At 36.5% G+C, this 24,474-nt stretch overlaps 1 protein-coding gene and 1 pseudogene across 2 annotated transcripts in view; one reads left to right on the forward strand and one right to left on the reverse strand.

The window, feature by feature from the left end:
* Positions 1 to 24,474, forward strand: part of KCNT2 (potassium sodium-activated channel subfamily T member 2) — a 512,407-nt gene that overhangs the window by 259,779 nt on the left and 228,154 nt on the right. The gene's annotated exons all lie outside the window — the stretch shown is intronic.
* Positions 11,208 to 11,603, reverse strand: LOC110197683 (GTP-binding nuclear protein Ran pseudogene; annotated as a pseudogene).

Below are 24,474 nucleotides of genomic sequence, written 5' to 3' on the forward strand. Positions count from 1 at the left end.
CCTTTTGCAAGAAAAGGACATATTAAATTCCCTAGAAGTTATTTATTATGGTGTAGTTTTCCATTTAGTTTGATTAGATTTTCCTTTAAGCATGTAGATGCTAATCTATTTCTAACATATATGCTAGTGATATATTTTCATTTCTTATGATGCTCTTAAGCAATTCATGTGTAATTAAAATATTATTTGGAACGCATCCTTTGTGAAAAGTTAGGTGCCGTATTTGACACATTGGAAGCAATGCCTATTGAATGAATCATCTGGAATTTTATCTTCAGAGTTTTATCCTGTATGATTTCTTTGTTGTATTAGTAGTTTTCTTTTCTTTTTTTATTTAATTTTTTCTCTTATCTTTACCCTCTTTGCTATGAGTGTCATATGAAGGTCTTCCTCCTTGCTACTGTTGCTATTTACAAAGTTCTCTTGTTTTTGCAGTTGTTTGAATTATAGCTACCCTAGTCACTCAGTACAGGATTTGTGGTGGGACTGGAGGGTTGCAAGTAGGCATGCTAATTTTTCAGGACTTGGCCTGCAGTAGCCAGTAAATCTGAATGATATCAGCATCTTGGCTATGTCCTTCTGTAGCAGTCTTGGTCTAGAATACCTAGGCAGAGATTGAGTGCTGGCTACAATAGATGAGTACATTGCGATACATAGATGAGTAATCCTAGCCTCTACTTCTGCCCCCTCCCATAATCATGATGGGGTTCTATGGGCCTGGCACTGTGCTAGGCACTAACAATACAAATACCAAAGGGAAATTGATCCTGTCCTCAAATAAATTTATATTCTAGCAGGGGAGACCACATATATAGGTAAGCCGTACGCACCACACACACACACACACACACACACACAGAGAAAATAGATAATTTTATGGGGAAGGAGGATCAAGAAAAGTTAAATGTAGAGGTCTGTACTTGATCTGAATCTTAAGAGAAACTTGAGATTCTAAGAGATAGAAGTGACAAAGCATAGAAAAATGAAGTGAATTGGCCATGAACACTCATGAGGTAGAATCAGAATTCAAAACCAGGTCCTTTGATGCCAGATCCAGGAGTCTTTCAACTGTGCCTCACTAAATCTTACGCTTATGTTTAAAAAAAAATGCCTAAATACAGGATGGAGGAGACTAATTTTGACATTAGAAAAAGACCTGGGGATTTTGCTGGACTGCAAGTTCAGTAAACAATATGACTTGTCAGCCAAAAAAAAGTTTATGCAATTTTATCTTTAGTACTCTTTTTTTGGGGGGGCTAGGCAATGGGGTTAAGTGACTTGCCCAAAGTCACACAGCTAGTAAGTGTTATGTGTCTGAGGCTGGATTTGAACTCAGGTCCTCCTGAATCCAGGGCCAGTGCTCTATCCACTGCACCACCTGGCTGCCCCAGCTTATACAATTTTAAGCTGCATTAATAAAAGCATAGCTTCCAAAAGAAGAAAGGTTATAATTAATTTTATTTTGGTCTACACTGGTTAGACCGCTTCTGACATAATTGTATTCTATCTCTCAGGGAGCAATAGTTGGAAGTTACTTAGAGGCAGTTTTGGGCTTCATACAAGGAAAGACTTCCCATCAATGAGAACTATATAAAAGTAGAAGGGGCTGCTCCTGCAAGTGCACAAGTACTGATCTTAAGATTATAGATTTCAAGAGAAAGGACTTCCCCACCATTTCACTTTCACATAGAGGGATGCAGGAAATGAGACTGAGAAGTGGTAACACATAGAAGAGGAAGAGCAGGAGAGACCAGAAACCTTGAGAGGAATGGATATCAAGAACATGTGTAGAGGTTGTTGAAAAAGTCATCCTCTTTAGGCTCTGTATTCATTCATTCATTTACATATTTTTTATTTATTCATGTACCTATCATTTGTTCATTTATTTATTTGTTGGCTTGTTTGCTCATGTATTTATTTATTTAGTAATTTTTTTTTGTTCATTTATTTATGACCTTTGTATCCTTATCGTCTAGGACTTTGCCTTGCACATTTTGCTTTCTATTTTGAGGATTTAAAACTGTAATTTCATTAGCTAATGGAACCCTACCTGCACTCACAAAGTAAACAAATCAACAAGTAATTATGTTAAGCATTTGTTATATGCCAGGCATTGTGTTAAGTACTGAGGATACATGAAAGGCAAAAATAGTCTCTACTCTCAAGGAACTCACATTCTCATGAGGGGATACAATGTGAAAACAGCTACAGACATATAGAGTGAATTGGATATAATCTGAGAGGGAAGACACTACCATTGGGATTGGGGGAGCCAGGAAAGACCTCTTATAGGATCTAGGAATTGAGAACAGATTTAGAGGAAGTCAGGGATTATAGAAGGCAAAAACACAGAGGGAGAACATTCTAGGCATAGGGTATAGCCAAGTGAAAAGGCACATAGTTGTGAGATGTAGTCCCCTGTGCAAGGAATAGCTAGGAGGCCAGTGTTACTGGATCATAGAATACACTATGAGTTAAGTGTAAGAAGAATAGAAAGATAGGAAGGGCCCAGGCTATGAAGATCTTTAGAAGCCAAAAAGAAGATTTTAATTTTGATCCTGGAAGTAACATAGAGCAAATGAAATTTATGAAGTAGGAGGGGGAGGGTGAAGTGGTCAGATCTGCACATAAGGAAAAACAATTTGGCAGCTGAGTGGAGGATGGACTGGAATTGGAAGAGATCTGAGGCTTGGAGACCAAGGAGAAGGCTATTGTAATAGTCCAGTCATGAGATAATGCAGGTCTGTACTAGAGTGGTGGTTGTGTCAGAGGAGAAATAGGGCAGGGGGATGTGAGATGTTGCAAAGGAGGAACTGAAAAAACTGTGCAACAGATTGTATTTGTGTGATGATTAAGAGAGAGGAGTTGAACATGACACCTAGGTTGTGAACCTAGGTGATTGGGAGAATGATGGCATCCTCAACAGTAACAGGAAATTTCAGAGGAGGGAGAATGCTAATGAAATCAGCATTAGACATACTGAATTTAACATGTCTACCGGGCCTCCAGCTTAAGATATCTAGTAGACAATTTTAGATGCAAAACTGGAGGTCAAGAGTGGTTAGGGCTAGATAAATAGATCTGAAAATCATTTGCAGAGAAGATAATTGTCATTGGAGCTGATCAGATTGCCAAGTGAGATAACGTAGAGGGATGCAGGAAATGAGACTAAGTGGTAACACGTAGAAGAGGAAGATCAGGAGAGACCAGAAACCTTGAGAGGAAAGGATATCAAGAAGGAGGGGATGAAGTGTCCAAGACTTCAGAGAAATAAAGAAGTATAAGGATTGAGAAAAGTTTATTAGAGTTGGAATTTAAGAGATCATTGGTAACTGAGCAGTTTCAGTTGAATGATGATATGATGAAAGCTAGACTGCAGAGAGTAAAAAGAAAGTTAGAAGAGAGGAAGTAGACATACTATAGATAACTCTCTCAACTGTTTAATCATGAAAGGATATATGACAACAGGTAGCAGGCATGGTCAGATCAAGGCAGAGTTTTTAAAGGATGGGAGAAATATGAATTTATTTCTAGGCAGGCAGCAGGGAAGTAAACAGTAGGCTGGGCAAGATTGAAGCTTTGTGAGAGAGTGGAGATGATAGAGAATGCAATCGACTGGAGAAGATGTGATAGAAAGTCACCATATGAAAATGTCTGCAAATACAGATGGACAAGCCTGGTAACTTATAGCCTTAGAGAGCTGTCTAGAGGCACTGGGTGGTTAATGCCTTCCCATAGACATAGAACTACTTTGTGTTAGGGAGGAACCCAGAACTTCTTGAGTAGATTACCAGGTTTATTTAACCTAGTTCTTGGGGAGGTTCAGTGGTGCCATGGATAGAATCCTGGGCCTGGAGTTAAGAAGAACTGAATTCAAATCCTGCCATGACTTAGTAGTCATATGATCTGGTACAAGTCAATTAGCCTCTGTTTACTTCAGCTTCCTCAACTGAAAACTGGGAACAATAGCAGCAGTTGCTGTAAGGATTAAATGAGTGAATAATTATATTTTGAGTGTGTGTGCTATTCCCTCCTTAACCCAAATCCAATGAGAATAAGATTCACTCATTCCCTCTCACCTTACCCCTCTTCTCATTGTAAAAGCTTTTTCTTTCTTATCTGTTTTATGAGAGATAATTTACCCCATTCTACCTCTCCCTTTCCCCTTCTCCCAATATAATCCTCTCTCATCCCATAATTATATTTTTAGATATCACCCCTTCATCTTCAACTCACTCTTTGCCATCTATCTATCTATCTATCTATCTATCTATCTATCTATCTATCTATCTATCTATCTATCTGTCTGTCTGTCTGTCTGTCTGTCTGTCTGTCTGTCTGTCTATCTATCTATCTATCTATCTTATCTATCTATCTATCTAATTTTTTCCCTCCAACTACCCAGATACTGAGAAAGTTCTCTTAAGTTGCAAATATCATCTTTCCATGTAGGAATGTAAACAGTTCAACCTTAATAAGTCCCTTATGATTTCTCTTTCCTGTTTACCTTTTAATGCTTCTCTTGAGTCTTGTATTTGAAAGTCAAATTTTCTATTCAGCTCTGGTCTTTTCATCAACAATGCTTGAAAGTCCTCTGTTTCACTGAATGTCCATTTTCCCCCCAAGGATTATGCTCAGATTTGCTGAGTAGGTGATTCTTGGTTGTAATCCTATCCCCTTTGACCTTGGAATATCATATTCCAAGCCCTCCTATCCCTTAAGTAGAAGCTGCTAAATCTTGTGTTATTGTGTTTCCACAGTACTTGAATTGTTTCTTTCTGGCTGCCTGCAATATTTTCTCCTTGACCTGGGAATTCTGGAATTTGGCTACAATATTCCTAGGAGTTTTCCTTTGGAGATCTCTTTCAGGAGGTGATTGATGGATTCTTTCAATTCCTATTTTACCCTCTGATATGAGAATATCAGGGCAGTTTTCCTTGATAATTTCTTGAAAGATAATGTCTAGGCTCTTTTTTTGATCCTAGCTTTCAGATAGTCCAATAATTTTAAAATTATCTCTTCTGGATCTATTTTCCGGGTCAGTTGTTTTTCCAGTGAGATATTTCACATTGTCTTCTATTTTTTTTTAAATTCTTTTGGTTTTGTTTTATAGCTTCTTGATTTCTCATAAAGTCATTAGCTTCCATTTGCTCCCTTCTGATTTTTAAGGAAGTATTTTCTTCAGTGAGCTTTTGGATTTCCTTTTCCATTTGGCCAGTTCTGCTTTTTAAGACATTCTTCTCCTTATTGACTTTTTGGACTTATTTTGTCATTTAGATTAGTCTATTTTTTAAAGTGTTATTTTTTCAGTATTTTTTGGGGGTCTCCTTTAGCAAGCTGTTGACTAATTTTTCATGATTTTCTTGCATCACTCTCATTTCTCTTCCCAGTTTTTTTTCTACTTCTCTTATTTGCTTCTCAAAATCCTTTACGAGCTCTTCTATGGTCTGGAACTGATTCATATTTTTCTTGGAGGCTTTGGATGTAGGAACTTTGACTTTGTTGTCTTCCTCTGGTTATATGTTTTGATCTTCTTTGTCACCAAAGAAAGGTTCTATGGTCTGACTTTTTTTGTGTGCAGTTTGCTTATGATCCCAGAAAATTATTTGAGTTTTAAACTCTTCAGTAATGTAGGGGTTTGCTTCCAGTGTTGAGAATGTACTGTCCCAAGCTTAGGGGGTCTCGTGAAGCTGTTTTCAGAGATATTTCTAGGGACTTGTAAATTTTCAGTTCTTCCAAGGTGGTACGATCAAGGGCAAGGTGTTTATTCCTTTCCTGGCCTGGGCTCTGTTCTATTAGTGACCACTCTGCCTTGGACGTGTGAGGAGGATACCCTCTCCACTGTCACCACAAGCTCCACCATGCTAGCTCTCCTCCTCACCCCAGGATCACCACCCAGAACTGTGACCCAGATCCAAGCATGGGCAAAGCAAGAGAATCTTGCCTCAGCACCAACAAAGAGATCCCTGCAATCCCCCTCAGATCAGCCACTTATTTCTCCTCTGTCTGTGGGCTGAGCTCCCAAAGCAGCTGCCACCCTGGCACTATGCACCAGGACTGGTGCTGGAACCAAGCTTCTCTCTCACTGGGGTCACAGACCTTTTCTACTAACCTTCTAAATTCTCTTTGGTGTTTGTGGATTGAGAAGTCTGGAAACCACCACAGCTGCCCATGATTCAGTCCCTTGAGGCCTGCTCCAGGTTCACTGAGGCCTGGTCTTTGCCTGTGTGCCCATGCCGAACTGCACTCTTCTTCCAGCCTGGCACAATAGACCTTTCCAATCAACCGTCTAGGTTGTATTGGCATGGAAATTTGTTTCACTCTGTCTTTTTGTGGGTTCTGCTGCTTTAGAATTTGTTTAGAGCCATTTTTACAGGTATTTGGAGGGGTTTGGGGGAGAGGTCGAGCAAGTCACTGCTTTTACACTGCAGCTTGGTTTTTCTGTGAATAACTGTAAAATGCTTAGCACAGTGCATGGTATAGTAGGCACTATGTAAATAATAATTCTCTTTCCTGACTTCATGACCAGCCCTGTATTTATTATACCACACTGACTTTTTACCTAGCATATTGTGGGTGATTAATCTTTGTTTCTTGAAATCAATCCTTTTTTAAAAAATAATTCTAAATATGTCTTTAGAAACTGAAAAGTGAATTTTGTGTTTACACCGACAAATAAATGTTGGTGTGAAGAGAAAGAGAATGTGTAAGTCTAGATTGTTCAAGACTAGCCAGTATATATTAGTAAGGAATATCTATGGAGTGGGCTAGGGAAAATACACTATGTACCTAGATATACAGGTACAAGATAGGCTCATTGGCTTCACTCCAGGGCTTCTAGTTATATTTCATATGCAACATGAGGAGCCTGGACTGAACATGATCTCCAAAGTCTTTTCCTGTTGTAGATTTACCATTCCTGCATCAAAAAGACACTAGCTTTTTTTTTTTTTGCTAGAGGTCATAATATTAATAAATACAAGAATTAAAAAGCATTTATTAAATTATTACTGTGTATGAAGAACTATGTTAAGTGTTGCAGTTATAAACAGAGAAATAAAATGGCCCCTGCTCCCAAGGATCTCACATTCTAAACAGGGGAGATAACATGTATTGGAGGTTTCAGCTGTAGATCAAGGGGAAAAGCCCAGTGGTCTGAAGGTGCAGTGCGTAGTCAAATGGTAATACTGGGCTATAAGTAGAAGCAGTGCTGTGGGCCTGGCACTGCTACAGTGGGTATATTTGAGCTTATCAATGATAGCTGATCCACAGCTGGAGTTAGGGGTGGCTGAGATGATGAGGCCTTTCTTCACAAAGCTTATTCCCTTGAAGGATGAGTACACCTGGAATCACGGTTAGTGGTGGGGACCATAAAGTTGAGAGTTAGGGGTTTCAGCACTGCTTTTCCCAGGGCTTTTCAGTGCAGGATCCTGGTCTATCTCCACTGGAGTATGAGGGGAAGTGGTTGTGTATAGTAGCTGATATGGTAGAAGTGGTTGGACCTAACTGGCACATGCTACCTCTTATCTCTCCCCTTAGAGTACCTTGCTGAAAAGCTAGGCTGGCTTGATTGACTTGGTGGTAGCCTTTGGGTGTCAGGGAGGCAGATGAAGTGAGGGCTTCTTCACAGGGCTTAATCCCTTGATTGGTCTGGAAGCTGAGGTAGGAGGTAAAAGAAGAAAAGAAGGGAAGAAAATGAGCATTTATATAGCACCTACTTCATGCTAGGCACTGTGGTAAGTGTTTTCAAATATTTCATTTGATTGTTACAATAACCCTAGGAGGTAAGTGCTATTATTCTACACTTTACACTAATCCTCAGGAAACTGAGGCAAACAGAGAGTTGCCCATGGTCACACAGCTATTAGATGTCTGAGGCTAGATTTGAAGTGGAGTCTTCTTGACTCCAGGCCCAACACTCTATCCACAACTGGCTGTCCAGTTGGGGTCAAGGGAGCATATGTAGATATTTCCATTACCAAAGATGTCTTCAAATTTAAAATTCTAGAGGTCACATTAGGTTGGGGGGAAGTCATCAGAGTGTTGAAAAGCAGCACAGTGTAATCAATCAATCAATAAACATTTATTAAGCTCCCACTATGTGCCAGGCACAGTGCTAAGTATAATGAAGAAAATACTGAATTCATCCTTTACGTTTGTCAGAGACAAAGTTTTAAGCCTTGTCTTTGTCACTTACATGTTATGTGGCTTGAACACTTCACTTCCCTTCACTTAATTTTCCTCATATATAAAATAAGAACAGTACCAGGATAGCACCATGGCCTAAGGGATAGAAAACTTACCTGGGGCTCAACAAGATCTGGGTTCAAGTCCTTCCCTTACACATTGATACATATTGGCTGTGTGACTTAGGACAAGTTACTGAAACTGTCAGTGCCCCAACCTAAGACTAGATTTCTGCACAACAGATGCTAATCTGTATTGCTATAGTTTTCTCACTGGGAGACCCCTATGTTGATGAAATAATAAATCTGGTCCCAATACAATAACATCTGCATTGTCTACCTTGCAGGATTTTTGTAAGGAAAGTGCTATGTAAACAGCAAACCATTGTAGGCTCTTATGCTTTCTGCTTGTGAAAATCTCAAAGGATTCTATGAGCCTTGCAATAGATTTGGAATCAGTACATCTGATTTAATATCTTGTCTCTACCATTATGACCGTGGGCAAATCAGGAAGCTTTGTTTCCATCATCTAAAAAATCAATGACTTCCAAGGTCCCTTCCAAGTCTAAATCTTTGAGTTTATGTTTCCACTAGAAGATGCTCATCTGATAGTAAATTACATCTGGGTAGAAATGGCTATGGGAATTATTACTGAAATTCTAATAATGACTCTGTGTTATGAAGATGAGCCTTAAAATCCCACACGAATGAGCTAAAGGAATCTCAAGCAGCCCTAATCCTAATATTTCATAGGATCATTGTTTTTAGAGGTGGAAGGGACCACAGAGACCATCCAGTTCTCTTGTTTTATGGATAAGGAAACCAAAGGTTGTGGGAGTGGGAAAGAAGGGAATAAATGACTTGCACAAGGCCACAAAGCAATGTACCACATTAGGTGCTGAGCATTATTAAAAATAATGGTCATAAATGATATTTTCAAATGTCTCAGGGAGTACATTACGGTTATTCCTTCCTCATCTTGACTTTCCCCATCGTGATTTTGATATATCATGGATTGTGATAAGAAATTAAATGGGAATTTAGGGAACTTTTGTGGAAGCTGCAGACAACATGTGAAGGCTAAGAGATGACAGAAAAAGTTTAGAAACTCAGAAATATATATATACATATATATATATATATATATATATATTTAATTATATAATATCAATCCAAATTTTACAAGAAGATACTGTAAACATACCATAAAAGAAACAAGAAAAAAAAATCATACTTCTTCTCTGGTACAAGGGGAGGATCAAAAAATTTTACGTGGATTTTCCAGATCTCAGGGTGCTGCACCCCTAACCTCATCAATGTGGAAGGAATAACTGTATTTTCTTACAAGAAGGTTTTGGAGATTAGAAATTCTATTATGTGGGTTTGTGATTAAATATATTTGTTTTAAGATTCAGTGGTAAGATGGTACGAGTTGAATACAGCTACAATAAGCAAATTTTCCCTGTTTACTTAAGGAATATTAAGTATTCACAAAGCAGGAGGGCCAGGCTTATTTTATCTTGTTCTTTTTTGTATTTGTATTTGCTCACCTTCCTTTGGCTGTATTCTTTTGAGTTGGTTCCCTATCTGTAATTATATCTGTACTGACAATAGAGCAGAGGTTCTAATCCAAAGGATGCCAATGCAGATTTTCACTTGAATGTTCACATTCTCTCATTATGTGTGTATATATTTGTACATGTATATACATATATACATGATATGAGTAGATCTAGATGTATATGTGCCAAATATTCATAATATAAATTTGCATACAAAGTTATATTTCTATGCCTAATTAGCTATATAGAAACATTGACTAAGCAAATATTCCACATAGTAAGGTTACCTAAGCAAGGAAGAATTTCCTTTGACAGAGTTTTTTTTTAAACAGGGAAACAATGCCTCTGAAGGAAGAATATTTTTCTCAGAGCAATTCCTATGTTTAAAAATAAAACAAAACACAAGTGGTTTAGGAGACAAGGTCTGCCTTATGCATAGGTGGAGTAGGCAGTTTCCCATATGGTATGATTTCATGATTTCTGAAAGAAGAGGGATTCTGCCAGGAAAAAAAAAATATCATCCTCAAACTGGTTTTTATAGGGTGCCTGAAGTTTTGAAATTTTTCTCTCCTTTGTATTATTGTGCTTACGACCCCAAAATAAGACACAAATGAGACACAAATGCAAGTAGAGTCCCTGGGGGATGGGGAACCAGACAAATAAACCTGGATGGATATTAGAAACAGGAAGGATGTCCAAGAATGGAAAACAGTCTAGTCTAGTGTTAATTAGGAGATATGGTCTAAATGAAGTATCCTGGGCAAAAGGAAACCAATAGACCATGGGTCCTTAACCTTGTGTGTATGTGCTCTGGACTCCTTTGACCATCTACTGAAGTCTAGGTCCCCTTCTCAGAATAATGTTTTTAAATTCATAAAATAAGATGTAAGATTATAAGGGGAAAAGTATATTAAAATTTTTGTGCACATATTGAAGAAAACACACAACTTTACAAACTGGAGTTGGAGTGAGGAGGTAAAAAACAAACATGATACAGTAGATAAATGAGGATGGAGGAGCAACTGAAGTTGAAGCATTTCCTTCTTTGTAGTTTTTCCCAAAGTTGGCCCTGCTAGGGGACATTTAAAAAAATGTGAAATACAACTTTATTATGATCTAAACAAACAAACAAACAAAAAGAATGGGAATGACAGTAAAAAACTAGATTTACCACTGAATATCTGTGATCCAAAACAATTCAATACCCAGGTCTAAAATATGAACTATTTTCTTCATTTCAATGAATCATATTTATTAAATAAAACTGATTTAAATATGACATATTTTATATTTTTGAAACTGCCAAACTCACTCCTGTTTATCTCCTTCAGTTTCCCAAAGGTTAAGTACCTATTCTGCTTAGCTATATAATAAAATAGCAAACATGCTACATCACTGACATCACAGGATAGTTGTCTGTAAAAGTAGACCTCTGACACTAGCCTCTAGCTTCATTCTCTTACAGGTCATCATCATCATCTTCATCTGAGAGCACAGTTGTCTGAGAAATCTGTAATCCTGTTCTTACTGTGCTGCTAGTGCTGGGTCCATGACAATTTCTGGAGTTTCAAGAGCAGGCATGGCAACAAACTCCAAATTATAGTCTCTAATAAATTGTTTTCTAGCAAGTTAAGGGAAAGGCTTCTCAAAATTATAGTTACTTTTGGCTGAAATGTCAGAGTACTGCAGATCCTTCTTCCTGTGGAAGGCAATGGATTGCACCTTGAATTTTCTGTCCCTGATATCTACTTTGTTGCCACACAACATTATAGAGATCTTTTTCACACCCATGTAACAAATGCCTATGCTAGTTAGATATCTTCTTGTATGTAACTTTTGATGTTACAACAGCCATTATAATGGCACACTGAGTTTGGATGTAAAAAACAAAAACAAAAACAAACAAAGAAACAAACATCTCTTAGACCACCAAATTTCTCTTGGCCCACTGTCTCCCATATGTTGAATTTAATAGGACCTCTGTTAGTATGGAACATAAGGATATAGACCTTAGCACCCAAAGTGACTATGTACTCCTTGAATTCACCAGTCAAGGGAGTTTCAATCTCTCTATGGCCAACTACACTTGGAGCTCTCCTGGGGTAGCCATCATGATGGTTCTTCCAGAACCATCTCTGTCTGTGATTGACTGAACCACTAGCAACGTTTAAATCCCTTTACCTTGGGAATAGTTATCTTCCAGACAGCTAAAAATTCAAAGTTCTCTATTTGGAGTCAAGGAGACCTAAGTTTAAATCCCACCTCAGACACTTAACTAGCTGTATGACACTGAGGAAATCATTTATGTGTCTGCCTCAGTTTTTAAATGTCTAAAATGAGGATAATAATAGTGCCTAACTTCTGGGGTTGTTGTAAGGATCAAATGAGATAATATTTGTATTTATAAAATATTTGAAAATCTTAAAATGCTATATAAAATCAGTCTATTATTATTAATTGACTAATTATTGTTAATTATAATTGTTAGTAATAATTCACTGAGCTTCACATTCTGGTTAAAAATTGGAGTCTATTTAGCAATTATAATTATTAAAGAAAATAATAACAATAATAATAGTCAAGTAGACTCCAACTGTCAGTGAATTACCCAGAATGCAGAGCTCAATGGATTAAGCAGGAGAGGAACTTGTCTATTTCATTTCAACTGTGTCCATTGTTATAGGGGTTGTTGCCCTCACTCTAGGGTATCTTTTTCATCTGTGTGTTTTCTTCATGCATATTACATCAAGAATCTCACCCTGCTCCCTGCTCTAAATTCTGATTCTTCTCTCAGTCTCCATCCCCCTCACACACATAGAGTTTCTATCTCCTCTGGGAATAGTAATCAAATCAGCACTACCATTCCTGGAAAGGATTTGTTAATCAATCTGTGGCTCAACTCACCATTTCTGTGACCTCTCAGACCAAAACACCCCTGCTTAGCCACTAACTCTCCTATGTGTGTTGCTATTCCCTACTAGTAAACTCCTTGAGGGCAGTCTTTCTTGGGGTTTTTTGCCCCCTTCTGCATTTGTATCCTCATTGCTGAGCACAGTGACTGACAGTGAGCACTTAAAATTATTTTAAAATATTAATTCATTAATTCATTTGAGGTCACAGAATTACTCTGTTTTTGAACTAATAGAAGTATAATTTGAGGATATTTGAAAACAGATGACAAGGAAAGAGTATTGGAAAGGGGGAAAAGTGGGTACAAGAAGTAAAGGTAAATCTCTGAATAACTAAAACTATTTGACTTGTCTATGGTCACACAACTAGTAAGAGGAAAGACTTCAGAATCCAGAGCTGGCCCTTTGTCCATTATGCTGCCATTGCCTCTCAGTGGTCATAGGCAACTTTCTAAAAACATAACTAGATGCTGATCTAGTAGGAGCAGGTTTCCATAACACAAAGATGCAATCACAGGACAATAATAAAATAAGCACCACTATATCATCAACAAACCCTCTGATTTTTCAGTCATCAGCTTTGCCAGAATAGTATCATCCTATATCTTTTAATCTCAGGTCAATTTTTCCTATCAAAAAAGGAAATATACTATATATGTATTAGTGAAATCAACTTTTTAACTACATGTGGACATTTTGTTGTGACTGTCATGGGCCAGCCAGGTAGTTAAGAAGCAATTATTAAGCACCTGCCATATTCCAGACACTGCATTAAATATTGAAATTATAAACAAAGGTGATAGAGGGAAGGCACTAGCATTAAAAGAGATCAGGGAAGGCTTCTTATAAAAGATGAGATTTTAGTTGGAACTTGAAGGAAGCTGGAAATGAGGAAGAGAATTCCAAATATGGGGCATAACTGGTAAAAATGCAGTGAGGAAATCAAGTGTCTTATTTCAGGACCATTGCCTGTATTTAAATATGTGTGTATATGTGTGTGTGTATTTGTGAAGGCACACATACACACACACATACATATACACACAGGTTGCACAATACAGAGCACTGGTCTGGACTCAGGAAGACTGGAGTTAGAATCCAAGGCTGAAACACTTATACTAGCTGTGTGACCCTAGGCAAATCACTTAACCTCTGTTTTCTCTAGTTCCCCCATCTATAAAATGAGAAAAATAATAGCACTCCCTCCTTGGGTGGTTGTGAGGATCAAATGAGATAAAAATTGTAAAGCATGTAGCAAAGTGCCTGGTACATGGGAAGCACTATAAAAACGTTAGCTATTATTATTATATTAATTGGGATATGTCTTAAATCTTTCACAATTCAGCAGAAGGTTAATTTCTATCGGGTATTGCCTCAAAAGTTAAACTCATGATTAAAAAAAAAAGGAGAGCAAAGAACACAGGACCAAATAAGTCAATATTTAATTAACTACTAATACTTTTTTGAACCCAGACTTTGTAGGACAACAGACATAATCTCAGCAATCTCTATTTGCCCTTTTTCCTTCTCGTCGATTATTTTGAAAGGCCTGCAACTTTTCATTTTAGATTGAGCTACTGTACCATGGCAACTGAAATTACTTATGACAGTCAGAGCCAAGAAAGATTGGAACACTGGGCAAACAAACAATCCCTTTGAAATTGTCAAGGCCGATAGTTTTGCTAAGGGATTACAGACATTATTTTGCATTATATCTCTCTTCTCATACATGCTTATCCCAACTACAGCTTTTAATATTGCTGTAAGATGCCCTTTAACCATAATTGAATTCGGGTAACCCAGACCATAACTTTGTTTGTTTGTTTTGGTTATTTCTGGCTATAACCACTTTTTTTAAAAAAAAACAAAAGCATTGAATTAATTAATAAAAGCAGTACATTAATTTCTTTTTAGTTGAATTTCTTGCTTTTAAATAGACTCAATGACAAAACAAGCCTTTTGAAAATTAATTTCTAAATAGGATATTGACATTTTGGTGCATGGAATCAGTGGCTAGTCTTTTTTTTTTCCTTTTATTATCATTATTTGAACAGGAACTAGAGACAAGTTCCCGTAAATGACCAAGATTAGCTCTCCAAAGTCCAACTAGTATCAACATCATTACTCTTTGCAAATATTTGAAGATTGCAGGTTTATATTGCAGATTACCCCAGGCAGTCTCTAATGTAGAACATTTTTAATAAGTAAAGTAGTAGAATGCAACCTTTAATAATAATCTGTTAAGTATTGGGTCTTGATTTTTTCTTTTATTAAGAGTTGATTATTCAAGCTCTTTTAAAGTAAGAATTTGATTTATGTTTCAAGATAATTATAGTATTACCATAGATGTGTTTGATTGGTCATTTCCACAGATAGTATAAATCCATGGTGTCAGACTGAAAAAGAAACAGAGGCCACTAATTGGCCTTTAGGTCCCTACTGGCAGCGTATTGACTTAGTTTTGAAATGTAATGTTATCTATTTTTATTGTATTTGCATTTATTTTGTTATGTATTTCCCAGTTACATTTTAACCTGGAATGTTGTGGCTCCCCAGCTGTATGTTTGACAACCTTTTTTTTTTTTTACATTGTAAATGATTACACTCTAAATATTTCTCTGAAAAACATAGGTCCATTAAGGAAATAGAATCTTTTCATATAAATTTAGGAGCATGTATGTATTATTAATCCCTAGGCCCACCTACTCTAATCTGCCACATTTGCATACACAAGCTCCATCTATACGTTCAAGGAATAGGCTTAACCATTCTTCTTTATCTTTCCCTATAGCAATAGATGAAGGGTGATACAATTCATTGTCAACTTGTGTGTTCTCTAGATTAAGATTAGAAAACCACAGAGGTATCAGGCTGAATCACAGGGAACATTCTCTAAATCTGAGGGGATGGGAGAATAGTTAGGACTGGGGAAGCATGATACAATCTATGTACAGAGACTAAATGCTACATTGGCAGGAGTAGTACCAGGTAGGTGATCAGTGGGCCAGGCAACACTCAGCAGTGCAGGGAGGTACAGAGGAATGGAGGAAGTAGATACAAGGCAGAAAGGAGAGATATATATTACCACTATAAGCAAAGAAAGAAAGAATAAAAGAAAAAAAAATAGATCAGAAATCAATATTGATTGCTCTTCCAATCATCTGCCTTCATAAGTGCTCACGTAGGTGAGAATCAACAGCTGAAAAGTTTGACCTAGAGACGTATTGGTGAAAACAGCTGACCTTAATGCTGAGCAAAGTGGTAGGATCAGATAAAATTAGTTGACAGAGGCTTTTTTCAATGGGGAAATTGTAACAAGTTTACAGATAGGTGGCACAGTAGATAGAGAATTGGATTTGGAATCAAGAAGACCTGAATTCAAATTTGGCCTCAGATATTTCCTAGCTATGTGAGCCTGGGTTTGTCACTTAACTGCTATCTGCATAAGTTTTCTCATCTGTAAAATGAGGATTATAATAGCATCTAACTCCCAGAGTTGCTGTGAAAATAAAATGAGAATATATGTGTAAAGTGCTTTGCAAACCTTAAAATATTATATAAATGCCAGTTATTTTAATCCTTAAATCTGAATAAATATACAGATGACTAAAATTCTATCCCCTGTCAATTCTTGTAAGACATTATAATCAATGCCCTTTCTTGCATCTCCAACATCTCCCTGGTTCAGGGCTATTTGGAAGGAGGGCTATAGTTGAATGAACTAGAAATCTGTTCTTCGTTTTGTACAGTTTGATATTTTTATCAATGGCTTAGATAAAGTCCTAGCTGTGAAAGCCTTTTCAAATTTGCAGATGCCACAAAGCTGAAAAGGATAATTTATTCATTGGGTGACAAAATCATCACCAAAAAAGATTTCAGCAGACTAAATCCAATAAGTAGAAATGTAACAAGGATAAATTTAAAAAAGTTCTATACATAAGGGTTTAAAAATGAATTCCATAAGTACAAGATGGAAAAGACAGCTAGATAGCTAAAAAAAAATTCTGAAAAAAAATCTGGAATTTGTAGGAGATGTAAAGCTCAAACAGTATTAAGTGGCACCCTTACAAAAAACATTAATATAAACTTGGGCTGTACTAAAAGAGCCATAGTGCTCAGAACTAGAGAACTGATGGTCCTATTCGCACTTTTGGGGCCAACCTCCACCTAGAGTATTGTGTCAAGTTTCATTTGTCTTTAGGGGTGCAATGTCCTTTGTGAAGACTGTCATATAGGAGAATATTCAGAGGAGGGCTACCAGGATGATGAAGGGATTTAAGGTTAAATAATATGATTATCAGTTGAAGGAATTTGGGGTGTTCAGCTTAAATAAGAGAAGATTTGGATGGGACATGATAGTTGCCTTCAGTAATTTCATGGGCTATTACATAGAAGTAGTATTAGATTTATTCTACTTGGCCCAGATTATAAAACTAAGAACAATAGTTGAAGTTTGAAGAGTAACAGATTTCAGTGCAATATAATAATAGCTAATATTTATATAATGCTTTGAAAAGCATCTTACCTACATTGTTTTATTTTTTTCCCCTCACACCAACGTTCTGAGATAAAGTTCTCATGGTCCTTTTTTTTTTATTTTATGGATCTGTGATCTCATTGTTGTAAGTAGCTGATGGTGAAGAAACTCCTTCCACTAATGCAGATCAGCAGCTCTTTTGCAGCTTATTATTTTAGCATTTCCTGGGGGCAGTGAAAAGTTAAATGACTTTCCCAGAGTCACTCAGCTAATATGTTTCAGAGGTGGGGCAGGTATTTTAATATCCATGGTAAGGATGAAAGTAGGAGTAAACTTGCTGACACAGTTATCCACACACGAAATGGATTTCCTTGAAATATGGTGTGTTTCACCATACCCTTTCACTAAAGTTTTTCAAGCAAAGTTAGGAGGTGCAGGGTTGTGTTTTAGAAATAATTCTTTGTCAAATATTGACTGAGCTAGATGAATTTAAAAATCTCTTCCAACTCAGAGATTCTATGGTTTTGTGATCTTTAGTTCCAACCTCTTTTTGGGAGAGAGAGAGAGAGATACTGGGAGAAATTCTGGTGCTATGAAAAACAAAATATATTAATAAAATGTATTTTAAAACCACTTTAGAGGTCAGTAGGGAATAGTAGTGGATAGATTTCTGATTATCATTCTACATAGTCTCTGAATCTATCATTAAAGGCTCTTTTCCTCCTTCCTAAATATGTCAAAATCCCCCTCCTCAATAAGCACATACACATACAGACATCCAAATAAAAAAACCTTTCTCCTTGACCCTAACATCTTTTTATACCATCCATCTGTAATTTTTTTCTTTCATAGCCAAATTCCCAGGGAAATGAAAAATGAAATGTATCTATACTCTTTGCTTCTATGTTTTCACCACCTATGAATTTCTCAACTCTTCAATCTCTGACTTCCATTTCCATCAACCCAATAAATGCAATAAACATTTATTAAGTACCTACTATATATCAGGCACTGTTCTAAGCTCTGGGGATTAATTAATAAAAAGAAAGATCATCCCTGCCCTAAAGGAGTTCACAATCTAATGGGGGTGGGGGAAGACAAACATAAGATGAGGCAGAAAAATGAGCTGAAACCAGGCAGAGCAGCAGGTGCAGTGGAGTGAGCCAAAAAGTCCAGTTGCTGCCTTCTGTAAAGGAAAGCATTAAAAGGAGTTTTGTATTCCACCTTCCAATTAGAAGGAAGAGGAGGCTGAGGGAGGTGGTATCAGTCAAGGCCTGAGTTAGCAGCATGATGACCGGGTTAGAGGTGATCATAAAACTGCTGATCATGCTTCTTTCCCCAAGGTTAAAAATGATTTTTAAAAAATAAATCCAATGATTTTTTCTCAGTTGTTACTTCTCTATAGCTTTTGACACTATTGACCACTTCCTTCTTTTGGATACTCCCTCTGCCTTGTCCCCTACCTGACCATTCTAAATCCCATATTGTTTTGTTTTGGTTCTTTTTGTCCCTCCATGTTGATTGATCATTCTCAATCTCCTTTACAGGTTCTTAATGTATGTGTCATTATGTTTCTATTTAACTATTTATTTCTATTTATTCCAGCTAGATGGCACAATGAATAGTGAAGAATTTGAATTCAAGAAGGCTTATGTTTGAAACTTGCCTCAGGCACTTATTAGTTATATGATCCTCGATAAATCAATTAACCTCTTACTGCTTCAGTTTGCTAATCTGTAAAAAAAAAAAATTGGTACAATAAAGTACCTACCTTACAGGGCAATTTTGAGGATCAAATGAAATATAAAGTGCTTTGCAAAACTATAAGTACTATGTAAATGCTAATAGTAGTAGTAGTAGCAGCAGCAACAGCAATAGTAATAGTTATTATTATTATTGTTGTTGTTGTTGTTGTTGTTGCTATTTATGACCTGCTCCTTGTGAATGAGTTAATCCTCTTCTCTTTACTCTCTCTATATTTGGTTGGTGATCTCATCTACTTCCTTGCGTTGAATTATCATCTCTATGAAGATGACTCTCATATATGTATATGTATACACACAGGTTCACAGCCTGAGTCATCATGGAAACTTTAGTCATACTCTTCCCTCTCCCCCATATCTAGTTAGTTGCCAAGTCTCATTGATTCTAATCCCTCAACATCTCTCATATCTGTCCTCATGTCTCTATTCATGCCCAAACCACCCTGGTTCAGGCCCTTATCACCTCTTGGTTCCTGACAGGATTATTGGAGACAACATGGCAATAGCATGGAAAGAATTTGGAATTTGCAAGATGAGGAACTGAATCTGAGTCCTGGCTTTGGTATTTTCTAGTTATATGAAATGGAGCAAACAACTTCACCTCTCTACCTCAAATTTCATCATCTGTAAAATGAAAGGGAAGACTAGATTATTTCTGTCAGCCCAGGCTCCTATTTCAATATCATACCTATTGGCTTTCCTGCTTCATGCCTCTCTCTTTTCTAATCTCTCCTCCACATGACTGTTTAATAAAGATTTCAAACCCACAGGCCTGCTCATGTCACTTCCCTGCTCAAGAAACTTTACCAGCTCTTCAGTGCTTCTGGGACAAAATACAGTCTCCACTGTTTGTTATGTAGGGTCCTTCATAATCAAGCTCCAGAATATTTTTCTAGGCTTATTACATAGCAATGAGCTATATTCAAATAGTAATACCCAATTTTGGGACTAAAGTTTATAAATATATGTGCATATATGTATGTATATGTATGTTTAGTTACATACATAGTAATGTATAATATATTAAGTTACATATATTTGTGTGTATGTGTATTATATATACACATATATGGTAATATAGTATATAGTATAGTGTATATATAGTATATAGTAATATAGTATAGTGTATATCTCTCTCTCTATATATAGTATATAATATACTACATAGTAATGTAGTAATATAGAAACAGTGCTTGCCCTATAGGAGTTTACATCCAAAAGGGGAGACAACATATAAATAGTAAGTGCATAATAAATGCTTATTGACTTGCTATTATTGTCATTTTTGTTGTTAAATTAAAAGTTTATTCAAATCAAGAACATTCATTCTTTACATTTTTCAAGATATAAGATGAATGCGTAGTGATAATAAAATATTAAAACTATGCACTGATATTATTAGAGATCACTCTCATATGATTTAAAATTTATAGATACTTGTTATGAAGCACTGAGATTACAGTAGGGGAATTGTAGAGACATGATGGGCATTTGTAATTTTCTTCAAAGGCAAACACTATCAACCACACTGTGTCATCTTCATACAAAGTTAATTAATCAAAAAGATAAAACATGGTGTGGTTATTTTGTGATTCATGTTTTATCATTTTTCAAATGAACTTAAATATTTAATGGACAATGTTTAGGACAAGAGATGCAAGATAATACATATGTTGGGTTTTTTTGTTTGTTTGTTTGTTGTTTAATTCAATACCTACTAAAAGCCTGGATTTTGAGAATGTTAAAGAAAGCCATTATTTCTATTAAATCTTAAAACCAAATTAAAATGACTGATCTCAAGGAGATTTGAAGAGAAAATAAAGTCTAATAGTCTTCCATGGCTATGATGATTTCCAGATGCTAGCTTATTCAACTTTTCTGCAATTTTCCTTTTTAGGCATAATTTAGATGAATATGTTTAATTCTTAAATTAGGGACTTAAAATGCCTCTTACTTTTAAGGGCACAAGAAAGGATGAATGACTATGAGAAGGCTGTTGTAGATATATACACAGATTTGTTTTCAGTATAACTAACATCTCTGCCTGATATATGCTATCACCTCAGGGTGCAAGTAGGAACAAACTGTTAATTGAAATACATAAATCATGAAAGTGTTCAGAAACAGATATTCATTCAGCAATGATTCTAGGGCCTTTGTGTATGGAACAAGATTGCAATCTAAATTAAAAGATAAGTTATTTTAGCTATTTTCATATCCTTAGAATAATAGGATGTCAAAGCTAGAAAGGAGAGCATATCTAGCTTACCCTCTACATTTTTCTGATGAAGAAACTGTGGCCCTAGTGAAGTGAAATGACTTATCTAAGATCAATGTGCTGTATTTGTATTGTACTGTGTTGTAACCTAGGTCTCTTAATGACTCTGGTAGAACAGAAATCTTTCCCCTATTCTGCTCCATCTTATGTGGAATGATATTTTGGGGGGAGGGGTAAAGGAGCATAGGAATGAACCTGTGATTTAATCAATATGGGAAATTTCCACTGTGGACCTCCTTCCACTGTAACTTATAGTCTTATAGTACTGCTTCAGCTCATTAAGAGGTTAAGTGACTTACCCATGGAAGGAATTGAGTCATGTTCTTGACTTCAAAGCCAGCCCTCTATCCACTACATAGTGCTGCATCTAACTGGTAGCATTTATACTTTTCAATGGATATAAAACTGGCATGCCATACAATCTGGCACACCCAGTTTAAAAACTGTCAGCCATGTCTCTCCATTGTACAGTCAACTACTTCACTACTGACTCCTATTTTTTTGCCATTCATTTTCTGCCTCTATCACTGAAATTGCCACATTGTGGGTGATCACTGATTCACTGATCATCTAATCCCCAAATGCAATGACCTTTTATTCAGTCTTCATTCTCCTTGACCTATTATCTGCAGTTTTCAACATGGTTGACCACTCTCTCCTTCAAACCCTCTTCTTTCTTGACTTCTATTACAATGCACATCCTCCTGTCTTTCTTACAATTCCTTCCCTTTCTCCTTCACTAATGGTTCTTATTCCCATAAGATGTAGGTGTTCCCCAAAATTCTATAATCATTTCTTTTATCTTCTAATTCTATAGTGTCTCCCCACAAAATTCTTATCCATTCCTATGCCATTAACTATCTCTTCAATTTAGATAATTCCAAAATCTTTTTGCTTCTGAACTTTCTTCTAAATTCTGACTCCCCATTTTCAAATTCCTGGTAGACATCTCCAAATGGACATCAGGTCAACGTGTCAAACACAAGTTGTCAGCACTTGCCCCAAACTAGCTTCTTTTCTGACTTCCATGCGACACACAATTCACACACACACACACACGCACACGCACAGTCAGTCAGACAGAGACAGACACAGAGAGGCAGAGAAACAGAAACAGATCTTAGAAGAAATGATAATATATTTTGAAATGATCTAAATTGAGATGATTCTTAAAGTCATGGGAATGAATAAGATCTTTGTTGGGAGAGATTCTATAACTATATATCTATGCCATCTATATCTATATTTGATCTATCTATATCTTTATTCATATATATGTATCCATATTGTTCTGCCTTTATATCTATATATTTCATCATTTTTTTCTAGTAACTTGGACTAAAAACCTCTTTGTTATCAGTAACTCATCTTGTTCTCTTATGATAAATATGTTTCAAAATCCTATAACTTTTGAAGCCTTTGTTATCTTATAGGGAAAACCTCAGAACTGTCCTCCCCACCATCATTCTTTTAACTGCCAGGTTGTAAATTTATAGATAACTTGTATATAAATGCCAGGATTGCAGTAGAGGTATTGTGTATTATGCCAGTCTTCACCCCATCAGAAAAGAGAGGGAGAAAGAGAGAGAGAGAGAGAGAGAGAGAGAGAGAGAGAGAGAGAGAGAGAGAGAGAGAGAGAGAGAGAGATTAAGGTTTCTAATATAGAACTCTGACCATATGTCTTTTTCTGTTTCAGAAACCTTCAATGACCTCCTATTACTGCCCTAGTTTATTATTTATTCTAATCTCCTTAATCTGGAAGATAAGGTTATCTCTTTTCTGACTCTAAAAAGCCTTTTACACATTCATTTTTAACTACTCTACTATATGTGCCCTATAATCTGGCCATGCTAGATTACTAGTCATTTCCCACAAATACTCTAATTTCCCACCTTGGTGCCTTAGCTTGTCCTTTCCTTTATACCTATAAGAATTTTCTCTACTAGTTCTATCTTTGTAGATTAAACCCATTCTCCAAAGACCAATTCAAATGCTTACCTACTTCATGAAACCTTCCCTTATTTTATCAATCTGTTAGGATCACTTGTACCTTGCACCTGACTTGAAATTTGTTTGTATTTTATTATGGCGTATATATTCTTACTTGTTCTAGAGTTATTTCATAATTTTCATGCTTTTCTGCTTTGTCATAAGATTCTTGAGGGCACAGACTTTGTATTTCAATACTATACATCTCATAATATCCAGCATAATGCCTTGAACATCATAGGCTCCACATATTTGTTGAATTCTTTCTGATAAGCCCCCAAGGCTTTTCTTTTGTCAGAATGATGAAGATTGTATCTACCCAGTTCTCCTGGGGAATAACTGTCTTGTATTCCTTTCAGTTGGTAGGTGCAACAGTTGGGCTCTGTAAACATATTTTGTGCCTAAGTTGTGGGGTAGTGTAGGGAATGAAATAGAATTTTAAAATAGGGAAAAGGACAATTCAAAGAACATTTCTTCCCTTCTTTATGTGGTAACATTCCCAGGCATAAGAACTAAGATCAGAACACTCTTAAGCCAGGGATTTAAAAATGTTTAGGCAAATAAGGGGTGCAGTAGGCAGAGTGCAGTACTTGGACTGAGGAAGACTTGAGTTTAAATCTTTCCTGAGACACTGACAAGTCAGCCAATCTTTCCAGCTTCGGGTTTTTCATCTATAAAAGGGGGGTAATAATAGCACCTACCTCACAAGGCTGTTGTGAGGATCAAATGAGATATGTAAAGTCTTTTGCAATCGTTATAGGGCCTCATGCATGCTAGTTAATACTATTATTATTAACTATTCTATATTCCTGCAAAATTAATATTTGAGGAGGAGAATAAGACATGTTTTTGTTGCTGTATGATAATATGGCAATATTATAACCTCTTTGTTCTAAATCATCTTGCAATTAAGGATTCAGATGTGAGAAATTAATTATATCGTTCAATCATATAGTTTTTAAATGAAGAGACTAAGGCCTTAGGAGGTATAAATAAGTTGTCCACAGTCACATGGCTATTAAGAAGAGTCTAGATTTGGCCCCAGATTTCTCATTCTTTGGCCAGTGCTCTTTCTATGACATTATACAGCCTCGCCTTATTTCTCCTTGTTAAGAACCAGGTTAGTAACCTAAATAAAATATGGGCTTAATAGTTGACACTTTCCATTCCTTCTCCATACTCTTCCACCCCATCCTCCTCACCCACCCAACAGTCCATCCCTGGTGTGACTTTTATCTAAATTTACAAAACACTTTTAGTGCCTCTTTCCTTTTCTTACATTTGGTATGAGTGGGGCTCATGTGGCCATT

This window comes from Phascolarctos cinereus, unplaced genomic scaffold, assembly GCF_003287225.1.
Source record: "Phascolarctos cinereus isolate Bilbo 61053 unplaced genomic scaffold, phaCin_HiC Scaffold_5;HRSCAF=322, whole genome shotgun sequence".
NCBI lineage: Eukaryota > Metazoa > Chordata > Mammalia > Diprotodontia > Phascolarctidae > Phascolarctos > Phascolarctos cinereus.